The 6721-nt window shown below is 56.3% G+C and overlaps 1 pseudogene; it reads left to right on the top strand.

The window, feature by feature from the left end:
- The first annotated feature begins 3547 nt into the window (after window positions 1-3547).
- LOC149357346 (uncharacterized) lies at window positions 3548-4693 on the top strand (annotated as a pseudogene).
- The last annotated feature ends 2028 nt before the right edge of the window (window positions 4694-6721 follow it).

Below are 6721 nucleotides of genomic sequence, written 5' to 3'. Positions count from 1 at the left end.
ACACCAGCGCCACGGATGGCGTTTTGCTGCGCGCGCGCGAGGGGTAGCTTGCTCGCTCCTCACTGGGCCCGGGAAGCGTGTTGGACGTTCACGCGCAAAGCTCCCATCTTCGCCGCGGGCGTCCTCGTGTGGAAACGTGTTCCCCTCAGCTCGTCCCGTCCGTCCTTGGAGATATTCCCTTTGCCCTAGCGTGGGCGAACGTTCGCTCGTAGCCGTGCTGGTGAGTCGGACATCATCGATTCCTCAGTGTATTTTGGTTGCTAGCTGGCGTTATTGTTGTTATAGCAATAAATGCCTTGTTTGTGTCAGCCAGTGTGTCGTTCCTCTGTTCCCGCAGAGGAAGGCCCGCCGTGGTCGGCGTGCGCTCGGTAGCGCTCGCGACCACGGGGTGTTGTCCGGGCGGTTTTGAACTATGTCAGCCGCGGTAAAACGGGCAGAACGTGTTTATCTTCCCCCAATTTAAACCCCACATCTAATCACCCCCGCCGGCCCGGAAACAAGCATGCGGACGGACAGTCGCCGCTGAGAGAGGGCCCACAGAGAATATTGTCGCGGTAGAAAGCTGTTCTACCTTGCCAGGAAGGGCAATGCACCCTTTGTTGTCGGAGGTGAACAGCGTATCGGAGAGGGAGAAGGCACGTTTGTCATCTCTCCTCTACGAATTCAACGCGACATTCACGGACCGGCCTGGCCTCACCACACTAGTAAGGCACAGCATAGACACGGGTGATGCACTACCTTGGAAGTGCAATCCTAGACCAATTAGCTTGGCTAAGAGAAAATCACTAGACGGCGCCTTAGACGAACTGATCAATACTGGCGTTGTTGAGAGGTCTAACAGCTCTTGGGGCTTCCTGGTAGTCTTAGTTCCAAAGAAAGACGATACATATCGGCTTTGCGTGGACTACCGCAAATTGAATGAGGTTACGAGAAAGGATGCGTACCCTCTGCCAACCATTTCTTTCCTAGTGTCCAACCTAGGTGGGGCGAAGTACTTTAGTACGCTCGATGCTAGCCGCGGATACTTTCAGGTTGAAATGGATGAGCGTGATAAGGAGAAGACTGCTTTCACTTGTCACAGAGGTCATTTCCAATTCAAGAGAATATCTTTTGGCTTGGTAGGAGCACCCGCTACTTATCAGCGCCTAATGGACCGTGTTCTGGGAGATGCGAAGTGGCAACACGCGCTCGCATATCTAGACGACATCGTGGTGTACTCGAAAACGTCCGAGGAACACCTGCGCCACTTGGGGGACATCCTAGAGAGGCTGAGGTCCGCGGGAATCACTTTGAACCCGAAGAAGGCGCCGATCGCCGCGACCCGAATAACACTGTTGGGGTTCACGATCGACAAAGGCCGCATTCTGCCGTGCGAGGATAAACTCGAGGCTTTGCTTAAGTTTCCGTCGCCGTCAGATCTAGCCGGTCTCAGACGCTTCCTGGGAATGGCGAACTTTTATCGCCAGTTCATCCCAGATTGGGCAGCGCTGCAGGCACCTTTGACAAAGCTTTTGAAGAAGGGCGAGCGCTGGAGTTGGGGTCACGAGCAAGAGGCTGCACTGCGCAACCTCACCAAGGTGCTCGCAGACACAGCTGAGTTGCAGCTACCCGACCTAAACAGGTAGTTTGTGATTCAAACCGACGCAAGCGACCTGGGCTTAGGAGCAGTGTTGCTTCAGGAGCATGAAGGCGTCCTCCGACCGGTAGCGTTCGCGAGCCGTTCACTGACGCCGGCAGAGAGGAATTACTCGGTGACAGAGAAGGAATGTCTCGCGATAGTTTTTGCTCTGCGGAAGTCCGACTACTACGTCGACGGGGTGGCATTTGTGATCGAGACGGATCACATGGCGCTCACCTGGCTGAGACGACTCAGCGAACCAAGCGGCCGCCTGGCGCGTTGGGCCCTGTTGCTGCAGCGTTACGACTTCACCGTACGCTACCGCAAAGGGAAGAACAACGCCGTGGCTGACGCACTCTCGCGAGCGCCTGTCCAGAGCGAGGAAGGTCACGCGACCGACCTCCCGACAGAGAGAGAGAGTGAGGGATTGTCCCCAGCCGTAGCCGATGTAAGGGACGCGGACCGACCGTTGACCCCGGGCGAGAGCGTGAACCACGTGGACTACGCCAGTTTCGTGGGGATCGTGTTCAGCAGAAAGGAGTTGCTCAAAGCTCAGCAGATGGATTCGTTTTGTCGAAAAGTGTTCGACGGGCTCCGGGAGTCGGGCGGCCGGACCGCCGCGCACACGGGGACAGCTGGTTTTGCTGTCGGTGCGGAGCGCTTGGAAACAGCTGGTAGTGCTGTGAGCGCGCTGGATTCTTATCTGCTGGATTCCGACGGCGTCCTGCTGAGGTATATCCCCTCCGAGAACGACACAAGCGAGGCGTTCAAGGTGGTGATACCGCGAGCGTTGAGAGCGGCACTGTTACGTTACTTTCACGACTCGAGCATCGCTGGGCATGCAAGCGGCCCCAAGACTTACATTAAGTTGTGTCGCTTTGCTACCTGGCTTGGCATGAAAAGGGACGTAACACGCTACGCCCGCTCATGTCATGTGTGCCAAAGTGTGAAGCCCCGGGGTGGACGACCGCCCGGCCTCATGCAGCCGATTAACAGCCAGACTCCCTGGCAAATCGCGGCGTGTGACATCATGGGACCGTATCCCACGACACCGAGTAGGAACAAGTTCCTGCTGGTGGTCACGGATCACTTCAGCAAGTGGGTTGAACTTTTCCCCCTTAGAAAGCTGACAGCACGAGTGATCATGGAGAAGCTGATGGACGTATTCACCAGGTTCGGTTTCCCAGAGCAGCTGATAACGGACAACGCGTCCTACTTCACTGCGAAGGTGTTCGTAGATTCGTGCGCTGCACTCGGCATTAAGCACAAGAAAACGACCACCTATCATGCTCAGTCGAACCCCACGGAACGAGTCAACCGCAACATCAAGCACATGCTTGTCGAGTACTCTGAGAGGCACAAAGATTGGGACTCCTATCTGCCGGAGATCGCGTTCGCTTTGCGTTCGACCGTTAACCGCTCGACTGGGTATGCGCCGTCTTCTCTCAATCTGGGTAGAGAGCTGCTAAATCCGATGGACCGGGTTCTAACGTACAGCAGGAAGACGCCAGTCGCTTCGTCAGCACGAGCTGAATACGCGACGCAGCTGCGTGCTAAGATGACGGAGGCCTTACGCAAGGCTCGCCGCAACCTGAGCACCGCTAGGGCGCAGCAGAAAGCACAGTACGACCGCTCGCACCGGGATGTTCGCTACGAAATGGGCGATCTGGTGCTTCGGCGCCAACACGTTCTCAGCGATGCTAGCAGACAGTTCGCAGCCTCGTTGGCGCCGAAATGGATCGGGCCGCTTCGCGTGCGAGAGAAGCGTTCCTCGCTCGTTTACAGGCTCGAGGACTTGCGGTCGAAACCGACAGGCGGACCGGTGCACGTACGCGACCTGAAACGTTACGTGCAGCGAGATGAGTGGGTTCAGGACACAGCGCGACCCGCGCCGCAGTCGGAGAACGAGCGCTGCGCTCAGCCGGCGAACTCCGCGTCCCGCTATAACTTGCGCCGTAGGCAGAAATAAAATCTGCCTGCGCGGACTAGAGCGAGGGCGCAGGCCGACACGCAGTCTCGTTAGATGCATGAACGTACGGGCCGCTCATGCCGATCAATGTTACGTAAGACTTACTTGCGTTAACCCTCATGACTCTCGTGAGGGCCGAACAGCTACGTAGCACGCGCTGCGGGAGTTGGTTACATCTGTGTTGACCTTTTTCAGCGCAGATGGAAAAGAAGCAAGCTGCGCCGAAGCGCCGCCGGTCGCCCTCGACCGGCGGTTGAGGCCCCCAGCATCCTTCGCCACAGCGCCACCACCAGACGGCCACCCCACCAGGACACAGCCGCACTCCCCCGCGGCGCCTGGGCCCACCCCACTGGCCATCGCCGCGCCGCGGCCAGCTGACCCCGCCCGGGTCAGGACCGGCCGCCCCAAGGCCCATGGGCCCCCCACCGGCTCTCTCGCCACTCCGCCGCCGCCTGCCGTCAACCCCACCGACCCGTGGCTCGGAGCCCCCGGCCCCGGTGCAGCCACACGAACAGCGGTCGCCGCCCCGCGAAGTGGCGACCTGGACGCACCAGGAGGGCCGGGACGCGCCGGTGGGCTACGTATCGTGGCGGCCGTGGAAGCGGCAGGAGCGGGCCACGAGAAACATGCCCCCGGGGAGGCTCTTCAACCTCTTCCGGGGGCGCACCATTGCGGACGCCGACAAGAGAACAGGGGGCGCGGCCCTGCCCCTGCCTCCGGAAGCTCAGCTGTGCCCTTGCGGGGCGGTGGTGGTCCACCTGGGGACCCACAAGGCCGGGGCCCTGCATTACCGCAGGACACAGGGCGCCCCGGCAGAAGACCAGTGGGCGGCGGCCGGCCCCAGCGAAGCGGCCTGCCTGAGGGTGGAGCGGGCAAGCCAGGACGCCGGGTTCGCGGAGTGGCTCTTGGACATCGCCACCCGCCACGCCAGCGCCACCTCCGCTCCCGGCACGGCCCCACCACCCTTGCCCGCGAGGGCTCCCTCGCCCATGGCCCGCGACAACTCGAGTCTCCCCCGGACCCTGAGTCGGCCCCAGTGCTGGTCGCCCTGTACGCGCCGGCGACTGACGGGGCGGCGGAGCCCGAGTCCGCCGAAGACGGCCTGAAGATGGACCTGGACCTATGGTCCACCGATATTGAATAAAGTGATGTGTGTGCCTGCTTCTCTGTCCGGGAGGCTTCTTAAGGAGGGGAGGATGTGGGATATACAGATATCCCTCGCCGCCCCGCGCCGAGTCACGCGACGAAGCGCCCGCCGCCGGGCGTGGGGAGAGGGGGGCACGCGGCCACTCTCCTCACCCCCAGCTCGGACGTGACATCACGCCTACGCCCTGTGCCTTAGGGACGGGGTGAACGACTCTTGATTGCAACCGGTTGCTCAAGGGGGGGCAATGTCGTAGGGGTTTAAGGAGAGCTCGCGCGGGAACGAGGGCTCTCTAAGCTCTCTAAGCTCTCTTGCCGCGGCGTGACTGCCCCGCCGACCCCGCTACCTGCCCGCGCCTCTCCGGACTATCCATCGCAGGTCGACGACGACTTGGTAAGCTGCTGAACCATATATTATCGGATAGAACATTCTTCCGCAGTGTGCTTTGCCTGGCGCTAGTTTAATAAACGGTTTCCTAGCGTACTCTGTTCGTTGCCTACTTCGTCCGAACCCGCCGTGGCTGTGACTCTGCGCCACGGGTTGGGGACACGAGAACGCCCGCGCATAGCTGGCACGGAAGCGCTCCTTCCCGGCCGGCTCCACGCGAGTGACCCCATAAGTGTGACAGCACTAAAAGTGCATATTTGAATGACTTCATGTTATACATATGACAGAAGCCAACAGCCACAGAAATCAAGGGGCACAGGGGATTTTTTTATTTTTATTTATTTATTTTGTGGTGTTGATCGATTTAGAATATTACTGAATATGTTATCGCTTAAAGTAATTGATTAGAAAAGCAGAAGAAAAACAACCACATGCCGCCGGTGGGATCCGAACCCACGACCTCCGAATTACGCGTCCGGTGCTCTACCTCTGAGCTACGGCGACGGCTGTCAAATCTTCTACTTTCGGGGGTACAGGTTTTTTTTTGCTCCTTACCAGCACGTCCCCAACAAATCAGTCCCAACTTGTAGTCTCTTCTGCACTTGGTGCACTAACACTCTTGTGCGTCATTTAGCTCATATGCCACTGCATTTCAAGATTCGTTTTTGTTCGTGCCGCAGAAGGCTGTAACTGTCTTGCATCCCACAAGCCTGTGTATCTTACTGTCCTTCGAAGTGGTTACTACAGAAATCATCCTATAAATTACGAACTCACTGAGCTCCTACCTGACACTATTTCAAAGCTCGCTACTAAAGTATTGTCATTTAGGACCACTGAGGTGTGACAAATATGAAAACAAATAGATCAGATATAGTGATCAGTCACTCGGTCACCTCGGCAAACCAGTACAATGCTCTCTTATGCATGACGTGTTCATCGAGAACTTTCTTCACAATTTATTTCAAACTATATCGGGGCAAATTTACACAAAAGTAGCATTTGGGCTAACTTCAACATCGCACAAGCTAGCTCTAGCTACGTACATTCGCTCACTGCAAAGCTAAACATGCATTAGTGCACCCATCTGTTATTGACCAGGCTTCTCTTTGTGCTTATCTGTACTGCTCAGCTAGGCAACACACTGACTTCATGATGGGGCTCAGTGAGAATTGTACATGTGTATGCTTATGCATGTGACTTGTATATAGTCACATATACTGAGGATAGTATTAACTGGGCAACTGGTTCATCTTAAAAACTCTCATCATCAGATTGCAGCAAAGAGATAGCAATAAAAGACAAAAGTCATCACTGCCTTTCTGTTTTTCTTCAGCATCCCTCGGCCTGACTTCAAATTGGTTTTTTCCAACTTCCTTATGCCTACTGATGGCTCAGTTAATTCGTTTCCTTGCAACCCAGACTGGCAGTGGAATAGCAAGTATATTTTGCTAAGACATTAATAATTAGTAGCTAGTACGAGATTATTTTATATATAACAAGTGATGCGGATATCGGTTAACAAATATAGATTCTCTTTTTTGCTTGCTGCTTTGGGAATCAGAGTTGCCCTTAAATTTTCTCATATTTTTTTACTGATCAGGAA

This window comes from Amblyomma mixtum, chromosome 3 (genome assembly GCF_055824585.1).
Source record: "Amblyomma mixtum isolate Tamu chromosome 3, ASM5582458v1, whole genome shotgun sequence".
NCBI classification, from domain to species: domain Eukaryota; kingdom Metazoa; phylum Arthropoda; class Arachnida; order Ixodida; family Ixodidae; genus Amblyomma; species Amblyomma mixtum.
This window is presented reverse-complemented; position numbering and strand designations above follow the sequence as displayed.